An 18,548-nucleotide genomic window follows, 5' to 3' on the forward strand; every position below is an offset into this window, starting at 1 on the left:
GAGCTGAGTTGATTTAGCCATGTCCGTCTGTCCGTCTGTCTGTTTGTATGCAAACTAGTCCCTCAATTTTTGAGATATCTTGATAAAATTTGGTGAGCGGGTGTATTTGGGTGTCCAATTAGACATTTGTCGCAACCGGCCGGATCGCCGGATTTTCCCACATTTTAACAGCTATAAGCTTAAAATTTCACCGATTGCTTACGTATATAGTATATATTGTTGTGTCAAAAAATCATAGAGATCGGTGATATATGTAATATATATATGATGGTATATTTAGTATATATATATTTTTTTTTTGCGATTTCGGCCCCATTTTAACAGCTAGAAGCTTCAACTTTCACCAAATGCTTACGTGTATAGCATATATTGATGTCTGAAAAAATCATTGAGATCGGTGGTATACATAGTATATATCTCATACAACCGATTGTTCAGATAAGAAACTTTGCGCAATTTCCACCCCGTTTTAACAGCTAGAAGCTTCAAATTTCACCAAATGCTTACGTATATAGCATATATTGTTGTCTGAAAAAATCATAGATATCGGTGTTATATATATTATATACTTCATATAAATTGTCATTTTTCCCCCTTTTTTACGGCTAGAAGCTTCAAAATTCATCAAATTTCATCAAATAGTTACGTTTACGTCATATATTTTTGAAATACGTGATTCGTAGTCATAGCTTTTACATGCAGACCACAAAAAACGTGAAGCTTTGCATCCTCAAGCAAAGTACCTACCTATTTTTATACCTTTCATAAAAATGAAATGGTATATTAATTTCGTCACGAAACCCCAAATTTTAAGCCCTTAAAGGAAACTAGACAGACCCACCATTAAGTATACCGAAATAATCAGGATGAAGAGCTGAGTTGATTTAGCCATGTCCGTCTGTCCGTCTGTCCGTCTGTCCGTATGTATGTTTGTATGCAAACTAGTCCCTCACTTTTTGAGATATCTTGACAACTGATTTTTCAGAAAAAGAGGATTTTGGTCATATCTTACTCAATTTAACAGATTGAAGCTTCAAACTTCACCTTATAATTTCGTATGTTGCACGTATTGTTGCCTGAAAAAATTGATGAGATCGGTCGTATATATAGTATATATCCCCCACAACCGATTGTTCAGATAAGAAACTTTTCGTAATGACTGCCTTACTTTAAGAGCTAGAGGCTGCAACTTTCAATGAATGCTTACGTATATAGCATATATTGTAATCTGAAAAAATCATAAAGATCGGTGGTATATATAGTATATATATGGTGGTATATATAGTATACATATATAGTATACATATATAGTATATATATATATATTTTCGCAATTTTAGCCCCATTTTAACAGCTAGAAGCTTCAAATTCACCGAATATATATAGTATATATCTCATACAACCGATTGTTCAGATAAATAACTTTTCGCCATTTCTACCCCATTTTAACAGCTATAAGCTTCAAATTTCACCGATTGCTTACGTATATAGTATATATTGTTTTGTCGAAAAATCATAGAGATCGGTGGTATATACAATATATATATGATGGTATATATAGTATATATATTTTTTTTGCGATTTCGGCCCCATTTTAACAGCTAGAAGCTTCAACGTTCACCAAATGCTTACGTGTATAGCATGTATTGATGTCTGAAAAAATCATTGAGATCGGTGGTTAGTATATATCTCATACAACCGATTTTTCAGATAAGAAACTTTGTGCAATTTCTGCCCCGTTTTAACAGCTAGAAGCTTCAAATTTCACCAAATGTTTACGTATATAGCATATATATTTGTCTGAAAAAATCATTGAGATCGGTGGTTAGTAAATATCTCATACAACTGTAAGGATGGCTCTTTATTACATACTAATTTTAAAATGTACGTGTCAGTTATATTTCATTTTTGTGTATCAAGAAAAAGAGAAGATAAAATAATATGAAATTCAACATAGCTCAGAGTTGCATTAGTCAGGATGACCCCTAAGTTACACTATGCGAAATCTGATCTTTCAGTCTGCCAATCCTGATTACTGGAGACGCCCTCGGCTCCTTCGCTGTCGTCAATAAACCCTTCGAAATTTGGCAAACCACACCATGGTTTTAATTTGTCGGATGAATATATCGATTAGTAGTGCCGCTGCTTTCGACCCGATCCTGGCACATCTTCAATCAAATACCGATCATTTCCAATTACTTTCGTTATAATAAAAGGTCCCTTATACGGAGGTTCTAATTTGCGTGAACTCCCCGTACTGGCGGGTTCATTTTCTGCGAGTACTAAATTACCAACAGTATACTGTGTTGGACTGTTATGCTTGTTGTCGAAACTCTTCATTTGTTATAACTTCATCTCGGTGTAGTGCTAATATAAGTTTGTTCTGTAATATGTCTCTCGGTTTAAAGTTAAATAGTAATTCTTGTGGTGTTCGATCTGTAGTTTTATTCTTTGTAGAATTTAATGTCCATTGTATAGCTCATAACTCATCGTCCCAACATTTGTTATCGCTGGTAGATGGTAATAACAAGCTTAAAATCGTACGATTTGCCCTCTCAGCATGTCCATTCGCCCTTGGTGTTCTAACCGCATTTAATATATGTTTTATGTCATTATCGCTACAATAATTTTCGAAGTCCTTTGAGGTAAACGCGGTACCTCGATCGGTCACTATCCTAGTTGGTACACCGAAATAACTGCTTACTTCGTTTAGTAGTCCGATGACATGTCCTGTCGCTGTACTTCTAACAGCTCTGACAATCGTAAATTTTGTAAATGAGTCCACGAAAACTAGAACATGTTCATTCTGCTTCTTACTCTTCGGAAACGGACCTAAGTGATCCATATGGATTGTCTTAAAAGGTACGGGCTCTAATTCAGTAAAGTGGTATTCACCCTCTTGTCGACCGCCTCGCTGCTTATTATATGCACACTCTAAACATGACTTTATAAAAGATTTGACGAAATTGCGCATTCGTGGAAACCAAAAATATTTTTGTGCTTCTTCAAGTGTATTCTCAGTGCTTAGGTGCTTTACCTTTTCGTGAACACTCTGTATTATCTTATAACGCATCGTATTAGGTATTACCCATAGGTTTTTGCCTTTCTCCTTACGATAAAGTCGACTATTTTCTACGGTATACTCTTCACCTAAAGTTTTGTCGCCACTTTTAACTTTCTCTATAATATCTCTTATCTTGTCATCTTCATGCTGCATTGTATAAACCCAATCATTCGTTTCTAATGATATCTTCGCTACCTTTAATGATGCTGTGTCAAGTTCCACACTATCTTCATTAGGCATTCTACTCAGAAAATCGACATGCTCCATACGCTTTCCTGGTCGATGTTCGAACATTATCTCAAAATCTTGTATTCGTAGCCACCAACGTGCTATTCTAGGTATAAGCTCTCTTTTTCATAGTTACCGACACTGCACTGCAATCAGTAACAATCACAACATTCTTGCCTTGAACATAATATTTGAAACGCTCTAAGCTACTGACTACTGCTAATGCCTCAAGTTCATAGCTATGGAATTTTCTCTCTGAATCTGTAGTAGACCTACTATAATAGGCAACTGGCTTCCAATCCCCATTGTCGTTTTGTATTAATACTCCTGCAATTCCCACGGAACTTGCATCAGTATGGATCTGGTGATCTGCATCAACTATATACGCTGTCATTACCGGTTTCGAAGCTAAAGCTGCTTCCAGCTCACAAAAAGACGTCTCTTGCTGTTCAGTCCAATCAAATGGCTGATTCTTTTGTAACAATCTTCTTAATGGTTCGCTAATTATGGAATATCCCGTAACAAATCGACGGAAATATCCGCTAAGACCAAGAAATTTTCTGACATCGGTTACACATTTGGGTACAGAGAAACATTCAATAGCTGCTGTCTTCGCCCTACCTGGACTAATGCCACCTGGATGTAATTCATGTCCCAAAAACTCAATACTTTGTTTTAGAAATTCCCATTTGTTAATATTCAGCGTTAACTTTAATTCTCGCAGTGCCTCAAAAACTCGCGCTAATTTCTCATGCATTTCTTGAATACTATTGCTGCCTACTAAAATATCGTCCATATAATGAACCATATCTCCAGGTTTTGTTCGATCCACAATATTCTGCATCAACCTCTGAAATACAGCCGGCGCATTCTTGAGTCCAACCGGCATCCTCTTAAATTCATATAGCCCCTCAGTGGTTATAAATGCCGTGAACTTCCTACAACCCTCCTTAATTGGCACCTGATAATATCCGCTGTTGAGGTCTAGTATTGAAAAATATTTAAACTTCATCGCTTCGCTCAACCGTTCGTCGATATTGGGAGTAGGATACATTTCTTTCGCTGTATATTTATTCAATCGTCTATAATCTACACAAAGACGTTCACCCCCACTTTTCTTTGCTACTAAAACAACTGGGCTTGCATATTCTGAATGAGACTTGGTAATTATATCACAATCAAGAAGTTCTTTTATCATTTTTGCTATGATATATTTCTTCGGCTCTGGTACCCTCTATGGCTTTTGTGCAATTGGTTCTTTGGTTGTCAATTCGATGTTCATCTCGATTATATCAGTTAACCCAATGTCATGTAAACCCTCCGCAAAAATATCGCTATTCTCTTTTAAAAATATATGTAGATTTTTATTAACCTGCTCATCTTTCAAGCTACAAACTATGTCATTTGCCTCTATTGTTTTTGGTTTTACATCCGCTCTTGCAACTTTTGACGAAAACTGGAAATCGTTATTTTTAATTTCTGCTACTACATTATTGCATTGGAATACATCTTGTCTCAAAAGAATATCTGTCGATATGATACTATCATCGACAACAAACAAATATACGTTGGCTACCTCATTGTCCAAACCAATTGATGTATTCAATTTTTCTGTTAAGCAGCTTCTACCGCCACATATGCCAAAAATTTCCATCGAACATTTCTGAAGGGGTATTTGTAAACTATTTGCTACTGAACGCTTAATCATGCTGCATTCGCTACCAGTATCTATAAAAGCCAAAAATGACTTACCATTTATTGTGATTACTTTTTCGCCAAATTTATTTTGTTGATTTATCTGCATTCGTTTTACAATGCTTTTCTTACCACAATTCTCTGGTTCACCATTACCATGGAATTTCCCACAGTCTCTACAACGACGTTGCTGCTTTGGCTTTTGACAATTTTGCGCGTAATGCCCAAGTTCTTGGAAATTAAAACATGTAATATTTCTTTTCTCAACACTGCTTTTGCTATTTTCATTTTTAACACGTGCATCTACCGTTTGCTTCGTGAACGCTTCACTTCTTAAGGTTTTACCCGAGTTTTGTAAATATTGTTCAATTGTTTCTCGCATTTCTTTTATGGATTTAAACCGAACCGCAGATATAGCTAGATGTAGCTCTCGATGCTTTAATCCGTCACGCAAATATTTAATTATTGCATTTTCACTTAAACCGTACCGACGACCAAGTCCACTGACTCGAAAACAATAGTCCATGATAATTTCGTTTTGTTTACGTATAGCGTTTGTCATTTTAAAATGCACTTCTGCTTCATTTAATTCGTACCCGAATTCATTAATTAAACTATCAGCAAACTCAACCCAACTCGAATGAAATTTACGTGATGCATCAAGCCACAATCTTGCAGCACCCTTTAATTTTCCATACACTGCCAATAGTAAACACCTCTCGTCCCAATTGTACGCATCTATAGCACTGTTCACTTGATCCACAAATTGATCCACTGTTAAAGAATTTTCATTAGTGGGGTCATATTCAGGAATTGTTTCTGCAATTTCTTTAACACTAACATTTCGTCCCACTGTTACATTCGCACTTTGTGGTGAATTTGTTATTGTTACTTGTTCCACATTTTCTCTCACTGTCACACTATTTGTATTATTTTGCATTTGCCCAGCTAAACTATTAACAGCTGTCATCATGCTCTCCATCATTGCACGCAATTCGTTCACTTGCACTTGTAATCCACTATCGTTATTTTGAATTTCTATCTCATCGGCATTTACGCTCTCCGATAGGCGAAATACAAGCTCGGTTTTTGTGCCTGTGGTAGGAAGATCACGAGCACGCAGTTGCTCTTTGATTTCCTCCACCTTTAATGACGAAATTTTCACCGTCGTTGCCATTCCACAATTCTTATTGGAATCTAACAAGAAAATTCTCACTGTTTCTGATCGTTCTAGAAATTTCGCGAATTTCTATACGCTTCTATGCATATATGTATGTATGTATGTCCGTATACATATATTTTTAATCACCTATGACGACCCAATTGTTCGCTACGGCCACTCGACTCGTTCGTATTTATATATGTAAATACTCGTATATTCATACGCGCATCCACTTTACTTTTCAAATTACATATGTGTTTAACCATGCAAACGCTCTTATATTCATACGCGCATTTACACAAAAACTTCGACTTATGTTCTTTTGTCTGTTTTTCTCTAATTTAGACACGCAAATATTCGTACATTCGTACGCACATTTCTAAATAACGACGCAATATACATACGTATGTATGTATGCACAAAAAACCTCTTGCAATTTCAACCGCACTCAAGCACTTTAAGTAGTAATTTTACTGTTAATATTTTGCACTACTATACATGACTTGATCATGAATTTCTTGCAAAAAAGTACAGGTTCAAAACAAACTTCACTTGAAAGCTTTCTCTGTTATATGGCATTCACAATTTGATTTTAAATTTTTCTTAGAATTTTTTTCACTTTTCGAAACGCGGCTTCGGTCTCACTTCTGACCTGTAAGGATGGCTCTTTATTACATACTAATTTTGAAATGTACCTGTCAGTTATATTTCATTTTTGTGTATCAAGAAAAAGAGAAGATAAAATAATATGAAATTCAACATAGCTCAGAGTTGCATTAGTCAGGATGACCCCTAAGTTACACTATGCGAAATCTGGGCTTTCACAACCGATTTTTCAGATAAGAAACTTTGCGCAATTTCTGCCCCATTTTAACAGCTAGAAGCTTCAACTTTCACCAAATGCTTACGTGTATAGCATATATTGATGTCTGAAAAAATCATTGATATCGGTGGTTAGTATATATCTCATACAACCGATTTTTCAGATAAGAAACTTTGCGCAATTTCTGCCCCGTTTTAACAGCTAGAAGCTTGAAATTTCACCAAATGTTTACGTATATAGCATATATATTTGTCTGAAAAAATCATAGAGATCGGTGGTATATATAGTATATATCTCATACAACCGATTGTTCAGATAAGAAACTTTGCGCACTTTCTGCCCCGTTTTAACAGCTAGAAGCTACAAATTTCACCAAATTCTTACGTATATAGCATATATTGTTGTCTGAAAAAATCATAGAGATCGGTGGTATATATATTATATACTTCATATAAATTGTCATTTTTTCCCCTTTTTTACGGCTGGAAGCTTCAAAATTCATCAGATTTCATCAAATAGTTACGTTTACGTCATATATTTTTGAAATACGTGATTCGTAGTCATAGTGTTTACATGCAGACCACAAAAAACGTGAGGCTTTGCATCCTCATACAAAGTACCTACCTATATTTTATTTTTTGTTTATCTTAAAAATCGTTTAGATATGTTCAAATTTCACCAAATGCTTACGTATATAGCATATATTGTTGTCTGAAAAAATCATAGAGATCGGTGGTATATATATTATATACTTCATATAAATTGTCATTTTTCCCCCTTTTTTACGGCTAGAAGCTTCAAAATTCATCAGATTTCATCAAATAGTTACGTCTACGTCATATATTTTTGAAATACGTCATTCGTAGTCATAGTTTTTACATGCAGACCACAAAAAACGTGAAGCTTTGCATCCTCACACAAAGTACCTACATATTTTTTATTTTATATTTATCTTAAAAATCGTTTAGATATGTTCAAATTTCACCAAATGCTTACGTATATAGCATATATTGTTGTCTGAAAAAATCATAGAGACCGGTGGTATATATAGTATATATCTCCTACAACCGATTGTTCAGATAAGAAACTTTGCGCAATTTCTTCCCCATTTTAACAGCTAGAAGCTTCAAATTTCACCAAATGCTTACGTATATAGCATATATTGTTGCCTGAAAAATTCATAGAGATTGGTGGTATATATATTATATACCCCATATAAACTGTAATTTTTGCCCATTTTTTAAGGCTAGAAGCTTCAAAATTGATCAGATTTCATCAAATAGTTACGTTTACGTCATATATTTTTGAAATACGTGATTCGTAGTCACAGTTTTTACATGCAGACCATAAAAAACGTGAAGTTTTGCATCCTCACACAAAGTAACTACCTATTTTTTATTTTATATTTATCTTAAAAATCGTTTAGATATGTTCAAATTTCACCAAATGCTTACGTATATAGCATATATTGTTGTCTGAAAAAATCATAGAGACCGGTGGTATATATAGTATATATCTCCTACAACCGATTGTTCAGATAAGAAACTTTGCGCAATTTCTTCCCCATTTTAACAGCTAGAAGCTTCAAATTTCACCAAATGCTTACGTATATAGCATATATTGTTGCCTGAAAAATTCATAGAGATTGGTGGTATATATATTATATACCCCATATAAACTGTAATTTTTGCCCATTTTTTAAGGCTAGAAGCTTCAAAATTGATCAGATTTCATCAAATAGTTACGTTTACGTCATATATTTTTGAAATACGTGATTCGTAGTCACAGTTTTTACATGCAGACCATAAAAAACGTGAAGTTTTGCATCCTCACACAAAGTACCTACCTATTTTTTATTTATCTTAAAAATCGTTTAGATATGTTCAAATTTCACCAAATGCTTACGTATATAGCATATATTGTTGTCTGAAAAAATCATAGAGATCGGTGGTATATATATTATATACTTCATATAAATTGTCATTTTTCCCCTTTTTTACGGCTAGAAGCTTCAAAATTCATCAAATTTCATCAAATAGTTACGTTTACGTCATATGTTTTTGAAACACGTGATTCGTAGTCATAGTTTTTACATGCAGACCACAAAAAACGTGAAGCTTTGCATCCTCACACAAAGTACCTACAGATTTTTTATTTATCTTAAAAATCGGTGGTATATATATTATATACCCCATATAAACTGTAATTTTTGCCCCTTTTTTTGCGGCTAGGAGCTTCAAAACTCATCAGATTTCATCAAATAGTTACGTTTACGTCATATATTGTTGAAATACGTGATTCGTAGTCATAGTTTTTACACGCAGACCACAAAAAACCTGAAACTTTGCATCTTCACACAAAGTACCTACCTGTTTTTTTGTTTATATTTATCTTAAAAATCGTTAAGATATGTAGATCTGTTCACTATATATTTCTTATCTTATACATCCGATTATTCGGAGATTACGAACGGGATAAGATTATTGTTCAGCCCCATTCATGAAAGGTATGAAGTCTTCGGCACAGCCGAAGACAGTCCCGTTCTTACTTGTTTTATTTGACCTCGTTTACAAGCTTCTGCTTCCTTTACACCCTTAGAGACCAGAAACAAGTTAGCCATACAATTGACTGTGCCACACATAACATAGTCTGAGCTTGTCTACAGTCAATTAAATTCTGCTTTGAGCCATAAAACTGATGTTGCATTTAATAATATAACGTGTTATGTCTATGGCCTTGAAAAGTATGACCACATCTCTACATGGAGGTGCAAAGTCATAGGATGAAGTATTTTTGATTAACTGATTCTATTCTATTCCTGATTTTCTCAAGGCTGAAATGGGTAGGAGCAACTACAAAAAGCTAATTCATAATTACTTTAATAATTTCATCTAAATTCTATTATTATTATTATTTTTAATAAACTTAAGCAATTTACCTGTCCTGATTAATCGTGTATTCTAATTTAAGTATTAGAGTTGTTTTAGGAACGATCATTTAAATTTTGGTTTTAAAACCTGCTGATTTACTTAAAAAGACTTTGTCTTACAGATACAAACACTATGTTAAATAAGTAAATAAATTATCGCTGTCTCATCTAGAAAACTCTTTGATCCTAAATATTTCAACCTAATGAAGCCCAAAGTTTCCTGAAAAGTTCAGGTTTCTCAGTTAACAGGATAAATTGTCCCCGGATTCCGAATTGTGTTCTTAGTTTCAAGGATCTAGCTCTCCGGGAAGTTACTCAAAAATGGATTGCAGGAGTCTCCAATTTCGTATTGAGATTTGCGGAAAAACATCTAGCGAAACTAATATAAGGGAGGTAATAAAGGAAGTGATGAAAAGTAAGAATTTTCTCAGTAATTGGTGAGTGGTGTGCTTTTGTAGTAAACACTAACGCTCCACATACAACTTAAAGCGATATAGCTTGTTGTATATTTTTATGCATGTACCCCGTGCTGGATATGACCATGTTTCGAGCACGACATTCCAGGTGCATGTCCTCAAATCATATTCCCATAACGTAACGGCGGTCGTCATCAGTTAACAGTGGTCTTCTTATCCTAGGCCTTTTTTGGTTTTAATTGGAGTATTGCTCATCGTGGTGGGCCCCAATCCCAGCGCACAACCCGCTCAGCGGGGTTGAAAATATTGCTTGCACTTTTATAAAGCAAGCCGCTTAATCCAAGACAGACGCCCGCTTGCAGCCGGTCCTTGTGGTGAACAAACGCTGCCGACGAAAATCGCCCAGGTAACCCTTATACCTAGTATTTCAGAGTGGCCTAGCCAGGTTGTCGCCTTCTCACATTAGCTCACCACAAATCGGATGTGCATTAGCTACCTAAATGATCCTTGGCCGCAAGCGAACGGAAGTAGTGAAATGCTTGAGCTGCACGCAAAAGTATCGCTCTGGCCATTTCCCCACTTCGGTGGAACTCTAGACACAGCTTCACACTTCCTTGCTCATACTAGACTTTTGTCTACGTTATTTTTATATTTATTTCCCATAACTTTTTTATTTTATGTTAATGTAAGAATTTCTTTAGTTTATTATGATGCGAAAAAAGCCTAAAATATAACTCAATAAACTCATTTTTCAGCTACGTTATTAGTCTTTCATTCAAAATAGAACCGAAATCGAAGATCTAGTTCACTTGTTCAGTTGAGAGACCCGGTCAATTGAACAAGTTCAGAACGAGACGACCCAACTCTAACACACATATAGTAATAGGAGTAACGTTCCTGCCAAATTTCATCAGGATATCTTCAACGACTGCCAAATTACAGCTTGCAAAACTTTGAAATTACCTTCTTTTAAAAGGGGGCGGTGCCACGCCTACTGTCCAAAATTTTACTAATTTTCTATTCTGTGTCATAAGGTCAACCGACCTACCAAGTTTCATCGCTTTAGCCTTCTTTGGTAATGAATTATCGCACCTTTTCCGTTTTTCGAAATTTTCGATATCGAAAAAGTGGGCGTGGTTATGGTCCGATTTCGTTCATTTTAAATCTGAGATGGGTGCCCAGGAACCTACGTACCAAATTTTATCAAGATACCTCAAAATTTACTCAAGTTATCGTGTTTACGGACGGACGGACGGACATGGCTAAATGAATTTCTTTTTTCGCCCACATCATTTTGATATAAGAAGTCTATATCTATCTCGATTAGTTTATGCCGTTACGGATTACCTTCATGCGAACAAAGTTAATATACTCTCTAAGCTCTGCTCAGCTGAGTATAATAAATTGCAGAATTATTATGAAACAGAATATGATTAAAATATAAGTGTTCACTTCGTACATACATATGTTTGCATATTAAAAATATAATATAACCAACAAAGTAAATACGTAGCAGAATTATAAAGAAATTTATTAACATAGACATAAAAACATCAAATATTTGAATTGTAACGACCTAAAAAATCAAATTATCCTGTGGGGGGTTTAACCCCCAAAAACCCCCGTCGCTATGTCCCTTCTTCTAAAAGGGGTGTGTTAGGATTTCCACTCTAACTGATTTATTACCAAGAAAATACCTCGCACAAACTGGCGCGGTCATTTTTCGGTGCCGTTCTTTTGCAACCTTCGTTGCGGCCACTGTGGAGTTGTGGTAGCGAATTCTGCCTACCAAACCGAAGGTCCTCAAGTCGGGTCGGCCAAAGCAATGTCAAAAATTTTTAGAACGTTTTTTCAGAGGGGTCACCACTCGGCAGTGGATGTCAAACAGTCCGAGTGTATTGCATTAAAAGCTTCACAGTGCAAATTGCTTCCACATGCCGTTCGGAGTCGGCATAAAGCACGTGGGTTCCCTCTCGCCAATTTGAAGGAAAAATCAAAAGGTGCACGGCGCAAATTGGAAGATAATCGGCCTTAATCTCTTTAGAGGTAAATCGCGCCAAGTATTTTTTGTTTGTTTGTTTATCAACCGATATTTCTTAAGGGCAGTGTGTATGTTTTATGATACATATTTAAAAATATCCCAAAAATAAAAAAATCACAATAATATACACGAGAGTTCGTAGTTTTTGAATGAAAGTCTGACAGTTACATGAATAGAAATCCGAAAGGTACATGAATAGAGCTTGTACATCGAGTTGTTTATGAATCATAACTTCCGGTAAAGGGGTACACTTAACATAAAAGTGAAATATTTATGAAAAAGAACTTGTATAAAAATAAGAAGCAAATAACTTCAGCCTTCCAACATTGACAAGAAGGGCAAATTTCAATGAAAGGAGTATGAAAATATTATGGATATTTTCTCTATCTAGAAACCGTTGAAAATGAAGAAAGTTTTCCATTTCGTTGTCAGAAGCTTTCTACACGCAAGAACAAAATACATATATATACATATTCATTATATATTAACAAACACTCTAATATTTTCTCGTAAAGAGTATGCCGTTCGGGCAGCATTTATATGTTGACTGTCGACGAATGAAAAAAAGTGTTTCTTTTTTATTTGTGGAACAGGTTTAATATTTTTCCATTTTTCATTCATGCAAGTAGAAACATCTTCATTTTCTTCCGCGCATACATACAATAAATGAATGCCCTCGATATATTTACAAGCGCATTTATAAAATGAAAAAGCATCTGGTAAAATTGTATTATTAGCTTTTACTATTTGCCACACCTTTCTCTTTATAACAGCACCTATTCCATCCACTGCGCCTTTTCCACGCGAGGTGGCAAAGAAATTCCATTCAAAATATTTGCAGCTAAATTTACTTACAAAATAAGGTATGCTTGTTAAAATAAACTTATTCTTAAACTGCACACTGCTCCCATCAGATAATACAAATATGCTGGTAATGCCTTTATATTGGTTTAGTATTTGAACCACAATTTTTGTAATGAAAGAACAAACATCGCTAATAATAGAAAATGACTTTGTTTCTTCAAAAAGCCAGTCAACGCATGGGAACCTGATGATAGGAAAAGTGAGCATCTTGAATCTCATTCTGATTAATTAACCTGTAGTTTTCTGCGAAATCTATTTGCAAGATCAATTCAGAAGCCGTAATGTTTTTCTTTTTTTCATTGAAATATCGTTGTTGGCATTGTTTAACAAAGCTATGCACCTTAAAAACCGGCAGTTAAGCTTCTGTTTCATGAATCAGATCAGCCAATGCAGCAGTGGTGTAGCTTAACGTTAAATGGTTATCAACTTTCCTCCAATGTTTCCACTTAACATTTTTATCCATGTTGGTACGAAAACACACGGGAAATAAATCTTGCTCTACGTCTCGCACGCAGTTTTCGCAGTCATTGGTCATACAATTTTCATCCAACACATTACAACAAGAGGATTTCAAAAATGTTTCAAACGTTTTTGGGAATGATGGTATGACTTTTGCACATGCTTCCAATAAAAAAGCAAAATTTGCGTGGTACTTACAGACACACATGTTGTGTGGGGTTTTATCTATTAATTTTACATAGCTGAATCGGTACTGATAAAAAAGTGATTTACCCACATATCCCGAAGTAACCTAGCTTCTGTACAGTTCATATGCTTCAGACACGGTCAAAAGCATAAAGCGCTTGGCGACGATTTTCCCATTATAGAATACCGTATCTTTACGGCCTGGAGCTTGCACACTAAATCCCTCTCGCAAGTAAAAATTTTCAATTAAGTTAAAACTTTCAACCGAACCCTTGTGTGTTTCCTGTTCATTATTGGCCTGTTTTACATACTTCATGTAAAGAGCTTCAATTACTTCGACTTTCCTATTTATGTCCATTGGCAACATTTTTTCTACCTTTCGTACTGCTTTCCCCAAAGTTTGTTTGCAACTATATGACGAACCAGCACCCATGTTTCTGACATTTTCACATTTTTCTCTCAATTTTCGCTGCCGAATTCGATCTTTTTTCCTTTTTTCTTGGAAAAATTTTGCATCTTCTTTTGCTGCATCTGCCGTTCTTTTCCGATAGGCCCGTTGTCTTTCAGCCTCTTTTTTTGGTACTTTTTAGCTTTGCTTCGTCTTTTTTTAACTCTTCGCGCCACCGTTTCATGGTTTTACAACTAAGTATTCAGCATAATATATATAAAAAAAATTGCTTTTAACAGCGATTTTAATGTATTTAAATAAAATATTCATACTTACAACAACGTATGCGACAAACTTGAAAAGTTAATACAATTTTTATTACTTCGATTTAAAAGAAAATTTCAGCGAATATATTTAACTAGAAGATTTCTTGATTTGGAGTTGTAATCTCTGTTACCTGCGACTGCCAACACACAAATGACATAAACAAATAGGAGTTTTCATAACGTACGCGACGTAAATATACTATCAAAAGTAAACAAAAAAAAATACCTTTATTCGAGTTCGAACTTCTCTTTTTCTCATTTTTGTAGGTAGTTGTTATTTGCACTAGTTCAAGTCTCTTAATTTAATTAATAGGGAAGAGAAAATAGTTGATTCAATTTGCGAAAACTGAGTTGAAGAGACCCTCAGTTTTACTCTTCCGTTTATGAGTTTTAAAATACCAACAAGCTGCAAATACTTCCATATAATAAAAATTCAAGTACTTTTCCCTTAATAATTCGTCCTAAAACCCATTTTCTATTCATTTAATTTTTTCAGTCGTGGTTAATCTCCTCATGGAAACACCCATATGCTATACTCGACCCATATATAATTGACAAGTAAATTTATAAGTATGACAAGAATTTTAAAACTGAACTTTTATTGTTTTGGAAATTTTGTAAATGCATAAAATATACACTTTATCAGGCAGGTTCTGAAATTCGAGTGAAAGTGAATATGATGATGAATCTTAAAACGAGTGAATTTAAATTTGGTGTTCTGAAAAACGAATGTTTCGTTCATTTTAGAGCTCGTTTTAATTTCACCCCAAAATTAATGTTTGACATCTGACAGCTATCGTTTGGAGAGTGAAAAGTTATTTTAGAAATATTTAAAAATAAAAATTAAACAAAAAATGAGCGCTACAACTACTCTTGCATTTATTTTGTTGGAAAATGAGGCGCGTGTTGAAGAAGCTCTTAATAGAAAGATTTTGCGGGATCACTCAAATCCTTTAGAAGTGCCTGAAGTTGTGTAAGTTTATAGAGCTTGCGTTATGTTCTGCTTTATATAGCAATGTTCTTTACAGTTTCGTGTCCAGCTATCGTGTTAACAAAGATGCATTTATAATGCTGTTAAATGTTATTGAACCTCATATAAAAGTCACATCCATTCCAACTGCATTGCAAATGGCTGCAACACTGCGATTTCTAGCCGAAGGAGATTTCCAAAAAGCTGTGGGCAAGGATAGCTTTTGCTTGTAGATATGTGATTACAAAATGGTTATTAGAGCTGCTGACGCTCGCCACCCCGGATCATGTCATGATATGGAGTGTGAGCAGAGCAAGTGACCATTTTCAACGACGCTACGACAGTGGAGAGCGCGGTTCATGGCTTTTGGGTGACGGGGGATATCCTATTCAGCCATTTTTGCTAACACCATTTAGGAGTCCACAACTTGGCACAGCAGAGCATACATTTAACCGAAAACATTCTTCCGGACGTAATATAATTGAGAGAACTATTGATGTTTTAAAAAGTCCAACCACAAAAGGTGATACAAATAACAAACGTTTTCAAACACTACAATGTGCAGGATACAGTTGAAATTAACGTAGAAAATGTGGAAGATGTATCAGCTATTGCTGAAGAAGTATCCAACGATACTATGCTTAACCGCGAAGCTGTAATAATCAGGGAAAATATTGCCTCCCGACTTCACAGAAATTCTTGAAAATTTAATGAAATAAATAAATAATTTAAATACACACAAGTATTACTAAAAAGTTCAAATATTGATATTTTATTAATGCACTGTTAAAAAAAAAAACATTTCATAACATGTCATAAAGCTAAATCAGCATCAGTTGCGTTTAGGATTTAAAAAAATTAAATTTTAGTTGTTATCGCTTTTATTTCTTTTCGAGTTGTATTTCAGGTTCATTTTTAGCTCCGCCAATTCGTTTTCTTTAAGCTTCAGCTCGTTCTCTGTCTGCCGTAGCCTCTCCATGTGAAGATGGTATCCTCAGCGTTGCCCTTCTTTATAGCAGTTGTCAATGCTGTCACTGCTTCACAGAGACTTTCAACCGCGCCGCTCACATATATTGTCGCCTCTATATTTCCCTTAAAGCCATTGACAAGGTTTTTCATATGCATTGTTTGCTCGGCGATGTTCGATTTAAGGCAATCAGTAACAGGGGGCTCGGATCTTCGGGAGCGGGATGACGCAGCAGCACCACTTGTTGAAGGCCTGTTATCATCTTCGCTGGAGGTCTCTGAAGGTGTCTCATCATCTGTTCCCCCACAGTCTTTTGATTTTGGAACACCTCGTACGGTAGTGTGTATTTTGCATAGCCGAGCAATTGCATCTTCGGTTGGCGTCAATACATGCTTATTAAAAGGGCCGCCTCCTGTTGCCCCAGCCTCTTTATTATTATGAGCAACTTTTTTCCTAACAACAGCTTTCCAATCCAACCAAACCTGGAAAATTTTACACACAGATATATGTAAAAAATACACACCATCACAGAAAATTTTATTTTGCACCTTCTTCCAGCCAGAAATGTCTTTATGTGGTGGACCATGGTTATTTAATTCTGCCACAACCTCTGCCCACAATGCATCCACTTTTATGAAGCCGACTGCAATTTCTGGATGATTTTCCATAAATTGAATGAGAACTGTCTCTTGGCGTACATTTTTATGTTTACCCCTAAAAATATAAGAAAATAACTTGTATCATTTGGTTTTATGGTAAAAATAATTAATTTTGTATATTCTAACAGCAATTTAATTGACTTACATGTTATATGGCACCAAATCCATGAATTCAAATTAAAGTGAATGCTAACCGAATATTTTCTAGTGAATTCGTTTTCTGGAACACTCATATTCACTCGCAGTTCATTTAAGAAAAATATGTGAAAAAGAAAATGTGAAAGTGAAACTCAGAACAGGGTGATTCGGATTCACAGTGAATTTAATAGATTTTCACTTGGAAGTGAGTTTCAGAACCTGCCTGTATATTAAGCTTTGGAGCTAAATGCAGGATCAAATCGAAAGGATATTACTTGAGTAAGTGGTGCGTCCTCTGAGTGCTAAATATTTGTTGGCCTATAATACGTAGAATATTTCTACTTTTACTAAGCTGCGTAGACTGACAGAATTGCCCTATTATTTTCAACAAAAATGTTAAGGTAAAAATATGTTTAGAAGACGAAGTATGCTTCTAAACTTTGAAATACATATTTTCAAAAAGCCACCCTAAGCTATTGTTAAGCAAAAAACAAGTAAGGAAGGCTAAGTTCGGGTGTAACCGAACATTACATACCCTGCTGTCTAATTAGAGCTTGCAAAACTTTTAAATTACTTCTTTTAAAAGTGGGTGGTGCCACGCCCATTGTGCAATATTTTACTAATTTTCTATTCTGCGTCATAAAGTCAACCTACCTACCAAGTTTCATCGCTTTATCCATCTTTGGCAATGAATTATCGCACCTTTTCGGTTTTTCGAAATTTTCGATATCAAAAAGTGGGCGTGTCCGATTTCGTTAATTTTAAATGGCGATCTGAGATGAGTGCCCAGGAAGTTACATACCAAAATTACATTAAGATACCTCAAAATTTACTCAAGTTATCGAGTTTACGGACGGACGGACGGACATGGCTAAATGAATTTATTTTTTTGCCCACATCATTTTGATATATAGAAGTCTATATCTATCTCGATTAGTTTATGCCGTTACGGGGTACCGTTATGCGAACAAAATTAATATACTCTGTGAGCTTTGCTCAGCTGAGTATAAATAGATGGATAGCGCTACTTGCGGGGGCTAAAAATACCAAAACGACCTAGGTTTTCTGCGTTGTGATAACATACATACATATGTATCTGAATTCAGCATTCAATTTTTAATAATACATATTAAGGGAGTTCAGGATTTTGTGCAAATGGGCTAGCATAATTGCGTTGCAAAATTGCGTAGCATAATATTTTCAATACATTTACAAGATACATGGCTGTTGCAT

The 18,548-nt window shown here is 35.2% G+C and overlaps 1 protein-coding gene across 4 annotated transcripts in view; it reads left to right on the forward strand.

Moving 5' to 3' along the window:
- ninaC (STKc_myosinIII_N_like and MYSc_Myo21 domain-containing protein ninaC) overlaps positions 1–18,548 on the forward strand; it is a 2,219,740-nt gene that overhangs the window by 234,591 nt on the left and 1,966,601 nt on the right. The gene's annotated exons all lie outside the window — the stretch shown is intronic.

The sequence above is a fragment of the Eurosta solidaginis genome, chromosome 2, assembly GCF_040869045.1.
Source record: "Eurosta solidaginis isolate ZX-2024a chromosome 2, ASM4086904v1, whole genome shotgun sequence".
Taxonomy (NCBI): Eukaryota; Metazoa; Arthropoda; class Insecta; order Diptera; family Tephritidae; genus Eurosta; species Eurosta solidaginis.